A 22,713-nucleotide genomic window follows, 5' to 3' on the forward strand; every position below is an offset into this window, starting at 1 on the left:
CACGCTCCATCGAACTATGATAAACAATGAATCACCCTTTGCCACCTTTTCTTAGAACCAATTAGTGTGCTGGTAAACCACGCACGCTCCACTAACTTCTTAGCAAGGGTGCAAAGTGTAATTTCATGGGATTGCATCAATTCACTTTCCTTAAGTAACTAAGGTTGGGAAATATTAAAAATGTGTAGTTACTTTTTATTACTTATTATACTTTTAATGAGAGGATGAGGTTTCCCTATCCTACCCGTTCGGCTAACGACCCTCCACTAACAAGCAAGCGGTGGGTGTGAGTGTACACCCATTAAGCGCCATTTTATAGGCCGCAACCTTATACCCACCTTATAGATCGGCTTCGTGAATGAGGCCTACTAACGGTAAGAATAGCATTTAGTTATATATATATATATATATATTATTCTAGTAATATTATATTAGTATAGGGTTGTATTTTAAACCTTTTAAAATCTAGGGTTTGAAATTCAAGTTGTCTAAATTGAAACTTTTAATCACAAAATATAAATTTCAAAACTTGAGCGCAAGTTTTAAACATTTAAAACATGGAGGATCAAATAACAAATAATTCCAATTAACAATTAATATCTTAATTATCTATATTTGATTTTATTCAAGATTTCTTTTTAAGATAATTACCAAAACAATTAAAATACTTAATTAATTATCATATAAGGAATTAAATATTTTATTAGTTGATAAATACCTTTAATTAGATCAAGATAGTAGTCATATATATCAAAAAATCAGATTAGGGTTGATCTAATATGATTAAGGTAAGTTTCCATAAGATAATTATGAAAAAATCCTGAATCTGGTCATTCCTGACGCTTGGACTCGCCGAGTGCACAAAGGGACTCGCCGAGTCAGGCCAACTCGCCGAGTCCATGACTCAGAAACCCAAAAAACGAATTTTGCAGGTTAGTTTCAGTTAATCAAGCAACAATTTAATGAAAACCAAGCTAGTCTCTGATACCACTGATGGGTTTTAGCCATAAGAACTTTCCTATGTGCGCATGAAAAACCCTAATGCTTGGATCTAGGCTTTCTAATTAAACATGCTTTGAATCGAAGACTTCTAATAACTATTTAGGTATAATAATAACATTGAAACAGATCTAGAACCATACCTTTGAATTCCTTGTTGATCTTGTTGTCTTGGAGCTTCTAGAGTCACAATTGTCACTCCTCTAATGGCTTACAAACACCAATAGCAAGGAAGATGCTTTAGGAGAGAGGAGAGGGAAGGAAATCGGCCAGGGTTCTCTTACTTTAGGTGAAGTGCCGATTTCCCTTAGCTATGGGGTCTATTTATACTTGTAGACTCCTTAAGGGTTACAACCTAAACCCTAATTGGATAATCTTTTCTTAAGGCTATCCAAATCCATTCCATAGATAACCCCTTGGACGATTTTGAAGCTATCCTAGCTTCTAGAATCCGTCCCTTGTATATCTATAAAGATTTACAGTCTAAAGCTTAACTATCAAACAATTGACAGTTTATACCCTCTTATTTAATTAATCTCTTTAAGTCACCAAATGAATTCCAATTAATTCTATGACTTATATTAATCAATATATTATTCTTTATATTATTCTCATAATATATTAATAATATTTACTCTCTCTTAATAAATCATCCTATCAAGTTGCTATGGTGAAGGCAACCCAAAAGGACCATGCACAACTGGGTCAAATACTTGCCTAATATAGTTGCAGCCTTAGACACTATTCCAACAGATGATTCACAGATAGGTGCTAGCAATCAGGAGATTGTATGGTGGACATCTCGACGACGAGTGATTTGTATGGAGAGGTCGGCAAACTGATTGGAATGTTAGAGCCAATTTTAGGTGGGAAATATAATTAGGGATTTTAATTTTTTGTGGGAAGAGTGAAATTATACCAGGAAACTAAAATCTTGAGGAGAAATTTAAAATAGTTTAGAATATATATATATATATATATATATATATATATATATATATATGTCTGTGTGTGTGTATGTGTATGTGTGTGTGAGTTTCTTTAAGACCAATGCAATATTATGATACAGAGGATGTGTTTTGTGACTATTCATTTTGGATGCAAAAAAATGGAAATATTAAATAAATTAAAGCGAAGCCCTAAGTCATAAACCTTACGACATATATAACTCTAAAACCCCAATTCATACATGAGAAGTTATGAGCTTGTGGGAATAAGTGGACAGACCATTGGACTAAACTCGCAACAAAACAAAACTAATGGACCATCCTTGCAAGCCAACCCTATTTTGGACCAAACTTGTAGCTTTTGGTTAATGGTTTAGGGTTTGGTTAATGATTATAACATATTGCTTATAGATTAATACTTATGGTTTAAGGCTTAAGGTGTACGACTTAGGGATTATGTTGTTGGACTTAGGGATTTTGACTTATGGTTTATGGTTTATGGGTTACTAGATATTTCTTATGGCACCTTGCTTAAGGCGTAAGGTGTATGGATTATGCTTATGGCCTAGGTTGTATGATTTATGGATTATAGATTATGGATTATGGCTAAAGGCTTAGTGGTTACAACTTAAATCTTATGATGTATGGAATATCGCTCATGGCTTATAACATATGGTTAAAGGTGGTATAGATTAGGGCTTAAGGCTTATATTTTATGTGTTAGGGCTTATGGGTTAGGGATTATGGTTTGTAACTAAACTTCTAGGGCTTACAACTTATGTCTTATGGTTTGTTGCTTATTGCTTGTGGCTTATATATTATGGTTAAAGGTGGTATGGCTTAGGGCCTAAGGCTTATAGTTTATGTATTAGGGCTAAGGGCTTAGGGGATATGGTTTGTAGTTTCTGATGTATGGCTTAGGGCATAAGGCTTATGGCTTAGGAGATAAGGTTTAGGGCTTATGACTTATGGCTTAAAACTTATGACTTATGACTTAGGGCTTAGGGCTTAAGGCTTAACGATGAGTGCTTATGCTTATGGTGTTTAAAGACTTATGGCTTACAACTTATGGTTTAATGCTTAAGGCTTATGTTTTATGGCTTATAAATTAATGCTTAAGGCTTATGACTTAGGGTTTAAGGCTTGGGGCTTAGGTGATTAAGGCATATGGCTCATATGTCATGGCTTATGGCTTATGGCTCATATGTCATGGCTTATGGTTTAGTGCTTATAAGTCAGGGTTTAGGGCATATTGCTTATGGTTTATGGCTTATGGATCATATTTCATGGCTTATGAATTATGTACCAAGGCTTATGGTTTAAGTCATATGACTTTTGTTGTATGAATTATTTCTTACAAGTTAGGACTTGATGTATAACACTAAGGGCTTAAGCATTAAACAAATTGGTATGGTACATAGTGAACATTGTTAAATTTTTTTCTTTGTTGAAAGTGTACTGCTATTTAGAGGCAAAGCCCCTGAACCAAAGAGGGTCTGGGGGCAGCGCCCCTAGGAGCGGGGTCCAAGGGGCATAGCCCCTGGCTGGGATCGAGTTCTAGACCTGGTTTTGTACCCAGTTTTTGATAAATGTACCCGGTTTTGTGATCCATATTCTAGACCCGGATTTAAGTTGGTTTATGACCGTTTGTGGACAAATGTCATGTGGCAGTTTTAAGACAGGAAGTTTTTTTGTTATATGATCATATCCGAAATCTGTTGTTGGTACACTTCTTCTTCGTAACATCAAAACATTATCTTTTTTGTTTTTTCTCTTAATTCTGAATCTTATCCGATTAAAGATTGGGACTACCACCCAAATACTTTAATTTGAAAGTGTTATACACGATTCTCAGAATTCCGAACCTTTCTATACACACACACACACACACACACACATATATATATATATATATATATATATATATATATATATATATATATATATATATATATATATATATATATATATATATATATTAAACACCATCATTCAAAATTTCAAATGAAAATTTCAATTTCCCACTCGAGATTTTATTTGAACTTCACTTTCACACACATTAAATTAAACTCCCTCCCAAATATTAATGCATTTTATCTTTATTTTCTCTTAATTTCTTTTTTATTCGAATTCTTCCCAAATATACAAGGGCGAGGGCTCCGTTTTCTCATATCTGTTTCTACGCTCAAGAATCGCCATTCTCTAATATGTGTTTCTACACACAAGAATCGTTCAAAATCTGCTTTTGCTCTACGATCTACACTACCGACACAGTGATTAGTCTCCGATTGAGTTGATTTCAGCCACTGAATGAGATTGTGTAGGTTTTCCTTCCTAATTTCTTGCTTAATCGGCGCACATGTAAGTGAATTTCAAAGAACCGCGGGTAAAATTAGGCCGTCTATCACCAGAAATTCGAGAGCAACTTGCTCTATCGATGAGTTCTTGTCCAACCGATAGGAGGTGGGTATATAGATTTGTTGTTCTACCGCCTCTGATGAATAGAAGCCACCGTCACCAACCTTCTCTGGCTCTTCGTGGTTGCCTTCCAGTCGATGCTACGCCTTCTACTCCTCCAGATATCCTCTGACATCGTCTGCTCCTCCGGAATCCCTCTAACATCTATCCTTGTCATTTGTGAGGGTAAGTTCTTCTTCAGTTTTAAAAGAATTTGATTAATTGATTTTAAATAATATTGATTTCACCTTATCAGGGAATACCTTCTAATGGGTGCCTTTATGGTGTAGAAGTATTCAAACACCATGTTATACTCTGTTCTGACATAATTAATAGGCTTTTAATGACAGAGGTGTCTGCTGGCTCTTAGTTTGTATGTCATGACTCATATATAACAATGAAGTGTGAATGCCTAGTTGAAGTTGTTACAGTTCCATGATCGATCATGTTATGTGCTATACTTCCGATGCATATGTATATTGATTATTGAAAGAATTAACATCAATTCATTTTCTGTCACTTTTAGGTGGGCAAGCATAGTAATAGCAACAGTTGCTATTAGAAACTTATTGGCTCCAATCACAATTAATCAACACAAGGTTGCCTCAAAGTTAAATGTGAGCTCTACTCATTTGCCTGAGTATAATAGTATATTGAGTTATACTGTTCAGAGGTTGCATTGATCTGTTGACATTTTGCATATAGATTTTAGGGCCATAATTGGAGCAGATTCAACAAAAGATGGAAGATAAGGTATGCCCATCATCAAACTTCTTCTGTCATTTGTCATCTTACATGTTACATAGATGAAAAGTTCATGTTTATGCTGGTGCACTATGTATAAAGAGCCACCTTTGTCTAAATTATAATATATTGTTTCAAAACGGAAGTTAAAGCTATTGAATAACATGTTGTGAATCAATATCCTTAATTTGATGCTACCATATAACTTTTGGTCATGAATAATTAATTATTAATGCAAATAGAAGGCTGGGGGACTTCTTGCATGTGCAGTGCTCTTAATGTTTGTTTATTGAATTCGACATGCTTATCCTTTCAAGAAGATGAAACTCTTTGGCCCTTGATTATTTTTATTATTAAAAATTATTAGTAACCTTTTCAGAGCATGAGTATACTTAATTGACCAGGTTTTTCATCCAAGCCCCTGTCTTTGTCAGCTTTTTCCTTGTTGTAAGTAAAACATATTATATCCCAAATGGCAACTTCAATCTTTTAATAATATATAATACTACATTTTTGGAATGTGTTGTAAGTTTTGAGTAAGTAGTAATGTGCAGATTGAGAACATGGTGGAAAAGGTTCCATATTTTCAAACTAGTGGGGCATCTTGGTTCATCGACCTTACCACTGTTGATGCCTGCTATATTCTTCCTTTATTGGCTGCCATTTAATGTTGGATAACTGTCGAGGTAAAAACATTGTTTTTGATTGTTTCAGTTGCCTTTTGGATTTCCTTGTCCTTATTGTATATATGTTGTGTTCCTTAGTTTACCATGCAGAAAGGTATGCGTGGTGGTGTTTGGAAAAACATTGCAAGGGATGGTGCTGCTCTTACACTTCCTCTTATAGTAAGTTTCCCAAACGTATCTATCACATCACAATTCTTTTTCTTAATTGTGAAAATTCCAACCTTCTCACTTGTTGAAACTTCGTAGGAATGAAACAATTGGTTGATAGTTGATACTGGTCTGAATGAAACAGAGGAAGTTTTATCTTTATTGATTTCCAAAAGGTACCCATTAAAAGGTATTTTCTGATACGGTAAAATCAGTTATCATTTATAACACAATATGTATTTTTATACAAACAAATTTATGAAGATTCCTAGATGAGCAATGGGTCACACGTACCCGGAGCGAACCAGCTTGAAGAACGAAAACTCAAAACCCTAAATTCTTGAATTACCTTGACCGTACACTAGACATGTTCGAGTATGCTGGTTCATGTTCCAGTTTTGGTCTGGACCTGTTCAGAGTCCCTAACTAAGTTTTTGTTGTTGTACCGAATTGGATTGTTTGTTAGGATAGATATTTGTTGGATCGCTTCATATCAAAACTTGGGTTTTAAAATAGATATCAACTAAAAGTAGTTATTTTTCTATACGTTTAATTTGCAATTTTAAGTAAAAAATTATGTCCTACATTCATGTTTAACAATTAATAACTTTAAGGATGTAACAACCCTGATTTTCTACTCATACATCTAAGGTAAGTATCAAAAAAAAAAAAACCAACACATCCTCCAAGATTAGTAGCATGTCCTCTCTTGACCAGGAGCACATTTGAGAAGGCCAGATAGGGGTGGAACGCATTCAGTCCAAACCCCTAGTGAAATCACCCAGAGAAGCACATCTATGACTAAATAATCAGTCCTAGATACTAAAATTCATCTAATTATAAGTGTTCGGTTGAATTTTAAATAGTGCATGTCTATTAGGGATGAAATCCAGTTTTTTATAAGTTTCCCATCAAAATGAAAAAGTAGTGCCATTGTATTAATGACTTAAATTTTGTCCACAATGAGGTCCTTACACAGTCAATACTAACACAAATATTTGTGACTGATTCATCAGTCTCTTATATATGGGGTATATAACTAAATAGTATTTGTGACTAATTCATCAATATCTGAAATATGGCATATATAACTAAATACCTATCTTAAAGACTAACATTCAGTCCCTACTAAAGTTCCCTCCAAAGTCAAAGTGGCTAGTTTATCCAAGACTAAACTTCAGTCGTTAATAAGTTTCCTTCAAAATAGTATTCATGACTAATTCGTCAGTCTTCGATATATGACATCTATCGCTAAATAATCAGTCTTAGATACTAAAATTTAGTTAATTATAAGTGTTTATTCGAATGTTAAATAGTGTATGTTTATCAGGGACTGAAACTCAATCTTTAAAAAGTTCCCCATGCAATTGACAAATTGTTGCAATTATATCAATGACTGAACTCAGTCCCTAATAAGTTCCATACACAATAAAAAATAACAAGTATATTAGGGACTGAAATTTAGTCCCACATAACTTTGTCTCCAAAGTCAAAGTTGATGTTATACCGTTCGAAACTGAAATTCAGTACCCAATGTGTTGCCCACCAAATCTATGGTGACACAAACTGGTTAGGGATCAAATTTTATTCTCTATTAAGTTTTCTTAATCTCAAATGTTTCACACATTAAAATCAGTCCTAGATAGTATCAAAGGCTAATTCATCAGTCCTAGATACACGATATCCAAGACTGACTAATTAGTGCCTGAGTCAGCCATGGAAGCCCTTTTTTCTTGTAGTGAAGGTGGAAATAAGTACATTGCTATTCCAAAGTGCATTGTTATTTCTTGCACTTAGGACAAAAAACCAAATTACATTTATATTTCTTGCACTTGGAATATAAACACAATTACCAAGTCAACATGCATTTATTGATCATTATATAGATATATGAGAATTTGAAATTAAAGTGTCTTATTTTACCTGGGATGGTTGTGATTGTGGTAGTGGCTGAAATAGTAGAAGGTTTTTGGCTGATGCCTCTTATATGGCCACGCTGAGAACCTAATACTTTCTCGAAACATGCTTTTTCTTCAGCGGGTGTTAAATATCTTTCTCAATTTAACCCTTGTGTTTGTTCTAAGAGGTCTTGCACTAATCGATTCCATGTTTTCCAAAAATGATTAAAAATTAAGTATAAATACACTTAATTATATGATAAAATTATAATTAAATACTTACATATTGTTGCTCAACCATATCAGTAATAAATACACTATTCTTATCGGTATGAGCAACATGGAACGTTTCAACTCTCTTTAGGTTTTTTTATCATTAAAAGTTAGATTATCTTATATATATATATATATATATATATATATATATATATATATATATATATATATATATATATATATATATATATATATATATATATATATTCATACATTAGCTTTTTATAGCAAATAATGCTATACGAGCTCAACCCCCATAGTTCATGAATGTTTACAATTCACAGACTTTTTTGGTTTCTTGTTGAAGCAGTTATGTGTTCATCTGTTTGGAAATACTCAACTGATTTCCTCCAATTATCAACATCCATATCATTTGGGGGTGACTAATGCTCTCGGGATATCCTCATACTCTCCAACTCACAAAAGATATGATTTTACATCAGCTTTACACTCTCTACAACTTTTTAATAAAGCCGCTTCAAAACTCTCTAACAACCGTGCGGCCTCTGGATCCTAGAAACGCGATCAAAATCAAAATTTGTTTTAAAAAACAAAAAAATTTAGATAAGTAAAAACCAAGCCTAATTAAACAAATAAACCTAGCTACCTCTGGATCCTAGAAACGCGATCAAAATAAAATTTGCTTTAAAAAACAAAAAAAAATTTAGATAAGTAAAAACCAAGCCTAATTAAACAAATAAATATTCTTATTTAAGTAATTTACCCTTATATGTTGTTTTACTGTATCCTTTATCGCGGGGGAAACTTTTTTCTCACTTCTTGTATCAAAAGGGACTATCCACCACATTATTTTCCCAATTGTGCATGTACACATGTATTTTGGTTCTTTTACGGAATCAATTGTCATATCCCTATCATAGTCAAAGTTAACTGATTTTCCCTTATTATTTAAGAGGGCCTTTTCGAGCTTAATGTTTTTTGCTTTTTCTCGAACTCTCCTCGGTGGCACAGCACAAATATAATAAAAAATGATTAGAAATGATAATTTATAATAACTAAATGAAAATAGTAAACATAATTTCATAATAAGACTTACCATCCTATTCATGCTGACCAGGACCTCTACCGCCTGGGTGAGGCTGGTCCCGACTCCATCGCCCCCATGTCCATAAGCCATAACAACAGCCATGGTGTACAGAAACATGATTTATATCAACGTAATTACCTAAAAAATTGTTAGATATACAAATACAATTTCTAATACAAATGCACATTACATAGGAACAAACGTCTTTATTTAAAGTAGAAATCCAAATAAAGTTTCTATTAAAAGTACACATTACATAAGAACTATTCTAATCAGAATCTCCCTCGTATCCTTTGGTGTCTTATTCAGTATCATAATCAGAATTTCTCTCATAATAATCAGTCTTGCAATCAGAAACATCATTGACTCTACCGTTTGGCGGAGGAACTTCAGTTGCACTCTCTACCTTAACCTTGACTCTAGGAATGTTCTGAAAGTACACGTTGAAATCAATAAAAAGTGAAGCATTGGATGGAGAGATATTTTGAACTACGTCGACATTGTTAACATTTTTGTTTGAGCCATTATCAACATTTTAGACAGAGCCATTGTTAACAAGTTAGACACAATCATCGTTTGATGGTACATCGCAAATACTTCGATGATTAACATGATCGACAACACACCGATACTTATTGTATTGGTTTGTTCGATAAGGATCTAGGATGTAGAAAACTTGTTTGGCTTGTGAAGCATATATGAGTCGATTATCTTTGTACGTTTCGCGTTGTGTGTCAATATTGGTGAAATTATTAACAGAAATAACTCTCGTTCATTTCTCAAACCATTTTCGCTGAAAAAGTACAGTTGAATAAACATGTGTATACCACAACTCTGTAATCTCTTCTAACTGGCCATAATATTTCTATCCTTTCTCATCCACTGCTAGAACCTCTGAGTTTTGTGTTTTGCGTTGTGCATCATGACTAAGCACCATAAACCTAACACTGTTGACTATCCATGTGGTGTAACTATAATCATTCATTTGCGAACACAATTGCAAGAGTCGTTAACTCTTTGTAGAATTGTGGAGAGTTTTATGTTTTCATTTGAAGAACCTAGAAAATATAAAGTAATATTTATTATGTATTCTTTAGATCGAGGTAACAAATACTTTTTTTAACTTATGTTACCTTTTCATGAAACCAGTTAGGAAATTCACTCTTTATATCACTTTGAGGATGTTTAGATTTGAATTTCCTATGTTGATGAAAAAAAGATATAGAATTCATAAATATAAAAAGATAAAAAAATAGATAATGAGAGTAAGAGATAAGAACAGTTACTTGATATGTTGTCTGACTTCTTCATAGCTATTCAGTACAAACCATTCCGTGTTACGCATTTCCATTAAATTAAGAGTTTTGATTTGAGTTGCACTGGCTGGTCAACATTTAGACTCAAAGATCCAAAACTTTGTTTTTTCAATGGCGAAATCTTCATTTCTTCTAGGGTGATTGAATTTAGTATGCACATCTCAAAGTTATGTCGAACAAAATGATAAAGCTTCTTTAGCAACATAACCTTTAACTATAGAACCTTCCGACATCACCTTATTTCTGACATAGTTTTTCAATTTGTGCGTATACCTTTTGAACGGATAGATCCATCGTATACATACCAGGCCTTTGGGAATCACTTCGTCAGGTAAATGCAAAACTAAATGAACCATAATTTCAAAAAACGTTGGAGGAAAAATCAATCCTAACATGCATAAGATTTCAATAATGTATACTTTTGCTTTCCTCATATCATCCACCTTTAGTTTTCTTGAGTAAATTTGCTTGAAAACCATACAAAGGTCTACAATATGCGTATAAGTATCGTTATCTAACAACCTTCTAACTCTAATTGGTATCAAACATTGCATAAAAGTGTGATGGTCATGGGCTTTCAACCCAGTAATGTTAGTATTGGTGTCGTTCAGTTTCTTACTGATATTAGACCCAAATCCATTTGGCAATTTAACATCTTTTAGAAAATAACAAAAGAGTTTAACATCTTTTATAAAATAACAAAAGAGTTGTCAATTGCGAAACTATTCCGCATTCTTTTAGATCTGATATCATATGATATGATTCAATTGTTTACACTAGATCTAGAATTGTAAGCCTTGGATACATTGCATGTTCAATTAGAGAAACCTACATCCAAGCATTAGGGCTTCCATGTGCACATAGGAAAGTTCTTATGGCTCAAACCCATCAGAACTATTGGATTAGTGTCTAAGGCTGTAACTATGTTTGGTATGTACTTGACCCGGTTGTGCATGGTCCTTTTGGGTTGTCTTCACCATAGCAACTTGACAGGATGATTTGTAAAGAGAGAAGAGATATTATTGTTAATATATTATGAGAGTAATATATTAATGGAATAATAATATTATTTGATTGATATAAGTCATATATTAATTGAGATTTAATTTGGTGACTTAAAGAGGTTAATTGAATAAAGCGGCATAAACTGTTAAATGTATGATAGTTGTGTTTTGGGCTATGTATCCTTATGGATATTAGGGTGGACGGATTTTAGGGTTAGGATACCTAAAAATCGTTCATCCTCATATCTAGGAGGATCTTTGGATTGCTTAGGGCCTAAGTTATTCAATTAGGGTTAAGGGTGTAACCCTAGTATCTCATAGTATAAATAGACCTCTTGGGTGAGGGAAATCTACGATACTCTTGCAAGGAAGAAACCCTAGAGCCGATTTCTCACCTCCTCTCTCTCTCTCAAGATCATCCTCTTGCTAGTTGGCGTTTGTAAGCCATTAGAGGAGTGGCAATTGTGACTCTAAGCTCCAAGGACAAGAAGTTTCAAGCAAGCAACTCAATGTATTCTTTTAGATCTGATTTCATATGATATGATTCAATTATTTACATTAGATATAGCATTGTAAGCCTTGGATACATTGCATGTTCAATTAGAGAAACCTAGATCCAAGCATTAGGGTTTGTATGTGCACACAGGAAAGTTCTTATGGCTCAAACCCATTAGTGGTATCAGAGCTTTTCATTGATTTCTATTGAATTGATGCTTTGGTTTATTACTTGTTGCTTGAAAATTTCGTTTTTTGTGATTCTGACCAGTGAACTCGGCGAGTTCACAGAGGAACTCGGCGAGTTCTAGCGCCAGAAAGAGACAATTTCGGGATTTCTTGCTGTTTTGCTTGAGGATACTTGCCTTAATTGTTTTGGGTCATAAAAATCCGAATTTTTTGATATGTTGGAGTATATTCTTGACCAAACAAAAGATAATTACCATTTAATTGAATAATAATTTCCTTATATGATAATAATTGATTATCTGAATTAAATTGGTGAATTGTCTTGCAAGTAATATTGATTAGATCAAATTTAAATAATCTAATTAGTTGATTTGTATTATTTTCTATTTGATCCTTATGTTTTGAAAAGTTTAGAACTTTTCCTCAAGTTTTGAAATTTAAGTTTTGTGATTAAAAGTTTAATTTGAATAATTTAAATTTCAAACCCTAGAATTTTACATGTTTAAAATTCAACACTATACTATTATATTTTTACAAGCTTTATATATATATATATATATATATATATATATATATATATATATATATATATATATATATATATATATATATATATATATATATGATTTAAAAGTGCCAGTCTTACCGTTAGTAGGTCTCATTCACGAAGCCAGTCTATAAGGTGGGTATAAGGTTGCTGCCTATAAAATGGCGCTTAATGGGTGTACACTCACACCCACCGCTTGCTTGACTGGTGGAAGGTCATTAGCCGAACGGGTAGGATAGGGAAATCCTCTCATCGTTAATAAGTATAATGAATCTATATAAAGTAACTAAATGTATTTCGTAAAATTCCTAATCTTAGTTACTTTAGGAAAAGTGAATTGATGCAATCCCATGAAATTACACTTTGCATCTTTGTTAAGATATTAGCGAAGCGTGTGTGGTTAACCGGCACACTAATTGATTCTAAGCTAAGGTGGCAAAGGGTGATTCATTGTTTGTCATAGTTCGATCGAGCGTGTGTGGTTTACCGGCACATCGAATAGATGACTGTAACAATGAAGGCACCATGTAGATTTGCATGGTTATTCACACCCGCTTTGTGATCCTCGGCATCCCAGTCACAAACTAGAGGGGCATATCGAGATTTAAACATGTCGTTGAAAAAGTTCAATGAATCTCAAAGAAATCTAGGAATTCTCAATACATTTAAAACTTAAGCTTGTATTTTCCATGGTGAAGAATTAGTGAATCGTCATTCACTTACCTCCAAATTATTTGCATGTTGGATCACGACATCCCTTTTCTAATGTGTAAATAATGTTGTTGGGTCCTAGCCCTAATTTTTCATTTTGGGTGTTAATTAGGGACTTAACTCTAATCAAACTTTGTTCCTTTCTATTTGTAGATGTCTAACACAAACAACACTCTTGCTAGCTCATTCACGCTAATGAGCCTTTGTCAAAAAGTGACTTTTGACGAATCGAACTTTAGCGAATGGATAAGATACATTCGCATGATCGCGTGTTACGAGGACAAAGAGTATGTTCTTGATGAAAAGCTCGAGAAGATCAATCCAGAAATTGCTACTCCCGAAGATATGGCTGTCGTTGAGACCCATGAGCATGATGCAACGAAAGTCCATTGCATCATGCTAGCCACGATGAACTCTGAATTCCAAAAGTCCTATGAGGACATGTATCCTTATGAGATGCATCTAGACTTGATGGAGAGATACCACCAAAGCGCGAGGCAAGAGCGCTATGAGATCATAACGAATATGATCACTGCTAAAATGGGAAGTGGAGAGTCTCTAACCGTGCACTTACAAAAGATGCAAAGGTATGTTGATCGTCTTCGCAAGTTGAATGTCCACTTTGGGGAAGATTTGGCTATCGACATTGTTCTTCACTCCTTGCCCTCGTGCTACAACCAATTTAGGATGACCTACCACATGAACAAGGAAGAGGTCACCCTAAGCAAACTCCAAGGGCTCCTAAGGACTGCTGAGAGCAACCTCAAGGACAAGTCTGTTGCACTAGCTCCCAATCCACCCTTTGTTCCTGTTTTGGCTATCGGGAAGGGAAGGGGCAAGAACAGGAAGGATTCTTCAAAGAACCAATGCAAGGGAAAGTCCTAAGATGGTTCCTCTTCTATTGGGACCAAGGTTGATCCTGCTAAAACTAACCCAAACCCAAAGGAGGCAGAGTGCCACCATTGCCACAAAATAGGGCATTGGAAGAGAAGCTGCCCGAAATATCTATAAGCCATCAAGGATGGGAAGATCAGGCCATCTTTCGCAGGTATTTACACAATTAAATCTAATGATTCATCTCATGCTATTTCTTTGGTTCTTGATACAGGATGTGGTTATCACATATGTTCTGATTTGCAAGGACTAGGAAGAAATAGGGATGTGGAGCGTGGAAGAATAAATCTAATCATGGGGAACAGAAGATCATCGCCTGTGACCAAGATTGGAGTGTATTCTTTAGTGCTTAGTAATGGATTGAATTTAGATTTAAATAATTGTTGCTACTCTCCAGATATGACAAGAAACATCAATTCTTTTCATGGTTTATTTAGAAAAGGATTTAGATATTCGTTTAATAATGAGAATCGTTCGATTTATGCTTATCTAAATGGTGTTTTATATTTTGAAGCAATGTCTTGTAATGGAATTTATGAAACTGTTATGGTTGTAGATAACCTAGGAAATGATGTGTTGAGTATGGATTCTTCCAATAGTATGGATAAAGCATGCTTGTGGCATTGTCGTCTTGGACATGTCAACAAGAAGCGCATAGCCAAACTCCAAAAGGATGGAGTGTTGGAGTCATTCGGCCTTAGGGAAGATGACACGTGAGAATCTTGTCTACTTGGAAAGATGACCAAGTCACCCTTCACCCTTCACTGACACTTGTGAGAGGGGTGAGGGTTTATTGGATCTCATACACACCGGCGTGTGTAGGCCCTTTAGATCCGCCACAAAGGATGGGAACCGCTTCTACGTGACTTTCACTGATGATTATAGTAGATATGGGTGTATTTACTTAATCAAGCACAAGTCAGAAACGTTTGAAAAGTTTAAAGAGTTCAAACATGAAGTGGAGAATAAATTGGGTAGGAAAATCAAGATGCTTCGATCCAATCGAGGAGGAGAGTACCTAAGTCTTGAATTCCACGACTATATCAAGGAATGCAGAATAGTTTTGCAATTGACGCCACCTAGGACACTGCAGTTGAATGGTGTGGCAGAAAGGCGTAATCGAACCCTATTAGACATGGTTCGTTCTATGATGAGTCGTGCTTCACTACCTATCTCATTCTGGGGGAATGCCTTAGAGACTGCCGCCTATATCCTTAACCGAGTCCCTACCAAGAAGGTTGCCAAAACACCTCACGAGATGTGGACAGGGAAAGCTCCCTCATTGGCACATATCAAGGTTTGGGGCTGTGAAGTTTTTGTAAGACGAGAAACTCATGAGAAGCTCGAACCTCGTAGTGAGCGGTGTATTTTCATCGGCTACCTGCAGAAATCCTTTGGATATCTCTTTTATAGACCGAGTGACAATGTTGTCTTCGTTGCGAGGATAGGGGTTTTCCGAGAGCGAGAACTCATAAGCCAAGGAGACAGTGGGAGGAAAATCTATCTTGAAGAGATTCAAGAGTCGAGCGATGAAGGAACCTCTAACGCTGGCGCTCAACCCGAGGAGGAAACTCCGGTTGAACCAATTAACGAGTCCTTACCTCTTAGACGTTCCGAAAGAGTTAGAGTTCAACCCCAGTTTTATGGCTTTCATATTACTACCGAAGGGGACACGTATATTAGTGATGGTACACTAATAAATCTAGATGAACCTAATAGCTATAAGGAATCCATGGCAGGCCCAAAGTCTGCAAAATGGAAAGAGGCAATGGACAGCGAGATTCAGTCCATGTATGACAACCAAGTTTGGAATATGGTTGAGAATGTGCCCGTACGTAAGACGGTTGGGTGCAAATGGATCTTCAAGAAAAAGACCGACGTGGATGGGAATGTACACACATATAAGGCACGACTGGTTGCGAAGGGTTTTACTCAGACTCCCGGAGTTGCCTATGATGAGACCTTCTCGCCAGTTGCTAAGATAAATTCTATTAGAGTGATGCTAGCCATTGTTGCATTTCATGATTATGAGATATGGCAGATGGATGTCAAGACCGCTTTCCTTAATGGGAAGTTGGCTGAGGATGTTTACATGGGTCAGCCAGAGGGTTTTGTCAATCCGGAGCATCCCAATAGAGTGTGCAAGCTTGAGGAGTCCATTTATGGACTTAAGCAAGTATCTCGCAGATGGAATCTTTGCTTCGATGAGAAAGTCAAAGAGTTTGGATTTGTACGAAGTGAAGATGAATCATGTTTATATGTCAAGGCCAGTAGGAGTACAGTTAGCTTCCTCGTTTTGTATGTCGATGACATACTGCTCATAGGAAACGACATCCCGACTCTGCAGGAGGTTAAGTCCTGGCTCGGTAAGTGCTTCGCTATGAAGGACCTCAGAGAGCCTTCCTATATTTTGGGAATAATAGGACTTAGTCAGAATACTTACTTGGATAAGGTACTTAAACGTTTTAGTATGGAAAACTCGAAGAAGGGAGAACTACCGATACAGAGTAATGCCAAATTGAGTAAGACTCAAAGTCCGAGTACAGAAGCCGAGATAGCTGAAATGAGCCGAGTACCTTACGCTTCCACAGTTGGCTCAATCATGTATGCTATGACTTGTACTCACCCTGATGTGGCCTTTGCTTTGAGCATGGTCAGTAGATATCAAGGGAACCCTGGCAGAGCTCATTGGATTGCGGTCAAGAATATACTTAAGTACCTTTGGAGGACCAAGGAATGGTTTTTAGTCCTCGGAGGGAGTGATGACTTAAAGGTGCGAGGGTATAGTGACGCAAGCTTCCAGACTGACAGGGACAACTACCGTTCGCAGTCGGGCTGGGTCTTTACCCTTAATAGAGTAGCAGTGGCTTGGAAAAGTTCCAAGCAAGACACCGTAGCTGATTCAACATGCAAATCATAGTACATTGCAGCGACCGAAGCGTCAAAGGAGGCGATGTGGTTGAAGAACTTCATTGGTGACCTTGGAGTTGTGCCTGCCATAAAGGAGTTTATGGAAATTTTCTTTGATAATGAAGGAGCGGTTGCCTTGACCAAGGAACCAAGGGATCATGGTAGATCTCGGCATATCGACAGGAAATATCACTTTATTAGACATCGACTAGAAGAAGGACACCTCGTAGTAAATAGGGTATCATTAGAGGATAAACCAGCAGATCCGCTTACGAAGGGACTGAGTAGGGTTAAGCATTTACAGCACGCTAGGAGCATTGGGCTAAAAGACGATATTAGTTTAGATTAGATTGTTTTAGAAACATGTAATAGATAAATGTAATTGACATTTGATGATTAAATAAAGGAGTATTATTTATAAGTAAAGCTACAGTCTTATGTTAATTGTTTAACTATTGTTTCACTTTGCATGTTTTGACTTCCTGAATAATTGAGTTATTAAGAATAATCGAATTATGCGAATGGTCCACAATCATTCATATGTTGGAAGTAGGTATGAATGAAGATTGTCATGAATTGGTGTGTAGATTGTCTAAAAGGTATTAGACATACCAAAGATTTGATGCAACGTTCATGAGTGCTTATGAACAACTTTTGAGCATTGGAATAAACCCGCTCTTGCTGGAATCACTTTATGGAACGTAATGCAAGTGATCGCAAGACGATAATATCATATGGTATTAAAACCAAGATATATGGTTTATTGTTTATTAATTGGTTATGCATTGACAATGCGAAACCGCTTCAGTAAATTGATGTCATAAAACGCATTGTTGTGTATAGTTGATTAGTAAATAGTAAGTGCATATAAGTCAAAGTTTATATGTTATTTTTATCCTAAGAGAGTAAAAGCGATATCAGGGCCCCTCATGATTTGATTTGACTTATGTGTCGGGCCCAGTCAGGACTGAATTGATGTGTTCAAATAAGTTCTATGTCAAATGAATCTGAGAACGAGTAACCAACTGCTGGACAATAAGTTCCATGAGATTGTCCACACAATATCTAAATAGAGGATTGTACGATCCTTTATCTAAAGGACAAGATACTGATAAGATTAGAGTTTGACAGCGTCCTTGAGAGCTACAATTGCTAATCGGATTGTGTTTCCATATATAGTTACTAGACTTATCCAAGTGGGAGACTGTTGGATTAGTGTCTAAGGCTGTAACTATATTTGGTAAGTAATTGACCTGGTTGTGCATGGTCCTTTTGGGTTGCCTTCACCATAGCAACTTGATAGGATGATTTGTAAAGAGAGAAGAGATATTATTGTTAACATATTATGAGAGTAATATATTAAAGGAATAATAATATTATTTGATTGATATAAGTCATATATTAATTGAGATTTAATTTGGTGACATAAAGAGGGTTAATTGAATAAAGGGGCATAAACTGTTAAATGTATGATAGTTGTGTTTTGGGCTATGTATCCTTATGGATATTAGGGTGTACGGATTTTAGGGTTAGGATACCTTAAATCGTCCAAGCCTCATATCTAGGAGGATCTTTGGATTGCTTAGGGCCTAAGTTATTCAATTAGGGTTAAGGGTGTAACCCTATTATCTCATAGTATAAATAGACCCCTTGGGTGAGGGAAATCTACGATACTCTTGCAAGGAAGAAACCCTAGAGCCGATTTCTCACCTCCTCTCTCTCTCTCTCTCAAGATCATCCTCTTTCTAGTTGGTGTTTTTAAGCCGTTAGAGGAGTGACAATTGTGACTCTAAGCTCCAAGGACAAGAAGTTTCAAGCAAGCAACTCAAGGTATTCTTTTAGATCTGATTTCATATGATATGATTCAATTATTTACATTAGATCTAGAATTGTAAGCCTTGGATACATTGCATGTTCAATTAGAGAAACTTAGATCCAAGCATTAGGGTTTGTATGTGCACATAGGAAAGTTCTTATGGCTCAAACCCATCAGTCTATGAAAATTATCACCCTTTCTTTACAACTATTCATTTCTCTAAATATTTAGAATTCTCAAGTCCCCTTGTGCTAGGGGTGACAATTTATGACACGACATAACAAAAATACACGACACGAAACGAATTGGGACGAAACTAACATTTGAATTCCTGTTCGTGCCCTGTTCGTGTTAGATATAAAAAACACAATGTCGTGTCGTGTCGTGTTCGTGTTCAAAATTCGACACGAAATTTACACGATTTAGCAGTTCTTTATCGTGTTTTTGTGTTTGTCGTGTTTATGGTGTTATATTTGATAAATTATTCATTAAATAAACTATTTTTTAGTATATGTTATATTTGTCGTGTCGTGTTTGTCGTTTTTTACTTCGTTCGTTTTCGTGTTAGTGAAAAAAAACATGACATCATGTCGTGTCGTGTTCGTGTTACAAAAAACCTTGTCTTGTCCTGTGGTTTCAGACAAAACCTACCTTGTGCACTTTATGTGTCTTTACTCTTATCATTCATTCCAAGAGTACCTAGCACACTCTCGTCCTCATTTTTCTTGACATGCATGAAATTTATGTTATGTTTCAGCTGCAAAGAAGGCTAATACTCGAGTTTAAATAAAATGCTTCGTTTCGACCAGTTTAACTCAAAATCTTGTAGCCATATCTCCCCGCCTCCATACTTAGGATGTTTACCTGGTTAACGAGTTAGTAGATAACCTAGTTGCTCTTGTATGTCATCATTACTAAAGTGTATCGGAGCGGATCTTGTCTCCTCTAGCCCGTTAAAGTCCAACGTCTTTCTTAATGGATCATTAGCATCTAGGAAATAAGGATGACTAATATATACAACTTTATTTGTTCAACAGTATGAAGGAGTGTCTTCATTGCATGTAGGACATGCTCTATACCCTTGACCATTCCAACCCGATAAACTACTATGAGCTGGAAAACCGTTTATTGTCCATAAAAACACAGCTTTCATCGTGAAGAATGTGTTATCACCATATATTTAGTACGTACGCCTGAATTCGACAAAATTTTATGATCCTCCACCAACGGCCTAAGGAACACATATATATCCTTACCAAGTGCTTTAGGGTCGGGAATTAACAACGTCAACATGAATGATAACTCTTTCATACAAAGCCATGGTGGAAAATTATATATAGTGATTATGTCCGACCATGTGATATGTGGATTATACATGTTACAAAATGGATTAAAATCTTCAGTTGAAAGACCTAAGCATACGTTACAGGGTTCAATCAAGAAGTCACCGTATTTTTTTATCAAAATGTTGACAATGTTCCCCATCAATAGGATGACACATCGCACCCTCTTCTAATCGTTCGATACAATGTCAAATCATATTTTTGGTAGTGTGCCTCGAACAATATAAACATCGTAGTCTAGGGGTCATAGGAAGGTACTATAACACCTTAGGAGCTACTTTCTTACGATTGGTGTTTTTTTATCCATCGGTTCTCTTGAAAAACGTGACAAATTTGCAATGACTTGTGTTCTTTCTGAAAGAGAAAACAATCATTTTTTGCACACATGTATTGACTCGTACCCAAGACAAATATTCTTTAATTTGTTTTTTGCAAGATAATGTCAAAGGGGAACCTTGTTGTCTTCGGGAATTGTTGATTGCAACAACTCAAAGAGTTGATCAAATGAACAAGCAGTCCATTTGTTGTTCACCTTGATATGCATTAACTTTACTAAAAAATCAAGGGAAGAAAATCCGTAACTAGGATACAATTTAGTTTCCACTTATCTAACAACTGTACAAAATCGTCGTCCACTTTGCTACCCCTTGAATTCAAGTTTTCTTCGTCGATATTGGAATCATTTTCTCTCAACTCTCACATCCTATCGTCAATAACATCATCCATTTCGTTACCTGGCGCTACAACATCTACAACTGAAGGAATTAAAGGTTCCCCATGATAGATCCAAGTTGTGTACTACTAACTAAAACCATTTATAAATATATGATGTTTCATTATTGTTGGTACCTTAAAGTAACAATTATCACAGTGTTGGTACACATATCTGATTTTACCATTACTATCAATGTGTGACATGAACATCTCGATAAAAGAGTTGGGTCCAAGTTGGAACTCGGGATAGTTTCGATATGGATTAGCAGTACAGATTTTAACAATAGACATGAGATTGCTGAAACATAATTTCGGGTTTAGAGTATACTCTATGGAAAACAAAAATCAAATAGAGTATTGATAAAGTAGATGATTCAAAAAGTATCCCCTAAAATGAGGACAAAAATTGTAACGCCAAGTCTCAATGTGTCCCTCTTAAAAGTTTTTATTATTTAAAGTTTGGATTTTTGGTGGCCACGACATGATGAATGAGTTATCACGATCTGGTCATGGCCAGAGAATATGTGCGTCTATTGTGGGTGTCACGACGTAGCAGTGTAGTGGCAATTATCACATTGTTGGGTCCTTGAAGTAACAATTATCACATTGTTGGTACACATATCTGATTTTACCATTACTATCAATGTGTGACATGAACATCTCGATAAAAAAGTTGGGTCCTAGTTGGAACTCGGGATTGTTTCGATGTGGATTAGCAGTCCAGATTTTAACAACAAACATGACGTTGCTGAAACACAATTTCGGGTTTAGAGTATACTCTACGGAAAACAAAAATCAGATAGAGTATTCATAAAGTAGATGATTCAAAAAGTATCCCCTAAAATGAGGACACAAATTGTAACGCCAAGTTTCAGTGTGTCCCTCTTAAAAGTTTTTATTATTTAAAGTTTGGATTTTTGGTGGCCACAACATGATGAATGAGTTATCACGATGTGGTCGTGGCCAGAGAATATGTGCATCTATTGTGGGTGTCACGACGTAGCAGTGTAGTGGTAATGACGTGGCAACCATTTAATGATAAATCCTAATTTTAGGGTTTATGATCCTATTTAAGGGGTATGATGGCTAGGGTTGCCCACCCTCAACCTCTAACACTCTTACTCAGCCTCCAAAGTAAACCCTAGCCACCATTGTTAACTTTTGAGCTTTTTATGGTTTTTTGGTGGTGCCTTGAAGAAGAAGAATGTGGCCCTTGAGTTATTGTTTTAACAAGCAACTCTCCACATCCTCTTTGTGGATAGTTTCTAGAATCTTAAAAGTCCTCAAGTTCCAAGCTTTATGACTCTATGTTCTTAGCTCTAGGTTTTCTTGTGATTTTCTTCATGTTTAAGCTAGTTGGAATGTCGGGATTCCATAGAGTTGCCAATTTTATGGATCCCCAGAGCCCCTTTGTAATTAGAAGTGATGGATCTGAAGTTTTGTAGATTTTTGAACCCTTGCATGAGATATTGATGGTATTTTACACCATTTCGACCTAGTTTGATTTGAATACATGCATTGGACATGCATGTCTATAAAGCAACAATTTTTATTATCCTTTAGGAGTAAGAA

General features: G+C 35.7%; 1 long non-coding RNA gene across 13 annotated transcripts; it reads left to right on the forward strand.

Moving 5' to 3' along the window:
* Positions 1-4,056: 4,056 nt before the first annotated feature.
* On the forward strand, positions 4,057-6,526 carry LOC111913290 (uncharacterized). Of its 13 annotated transcripts, XR_006192778.2 has the most exons (7): positions 4,060-4,589; positions 4,930-5,020; positions 5,109-5,156; positions 5,527-5,594; positions 5,702-5,833; positions 5,912-5,992; positions 6,080-6,526. It is a non-coding gene; the product is annotated as an uncharacterized LOC111913290 (long non-coding RNA). The 13 variants fall into 13 exon arrangements; XR_002857490.3 differs by having other exon boundaries at positions 4,059-4,589; positions 4,930-5,156; XR_002857494.3 differs by having other exon boundaries at positions 4,059-4,589; positions 4,930-5,156; positions 5,552-5,594.
* The last annotated feature ends 16,187 nt before the right edge of the window (positions 6,527-22,713 follow it).

Source organism: Lactuca sativa, chromosome 5 (assembly GCF_002870075.4).
Source record: "Lactuca sativa cultivar Salinas chromosome 5, Lsat_Salinas_v11, whole genome shotgun sequence".
In the NCBI taxonomy this organism is placed as follows: domain Eukaryota; kingdom Viridiplantae; phylum Streptophyta; class Magnoliopsida; order Asterales; family Asteraceae; genus Lactuca; species Lactuca sativa.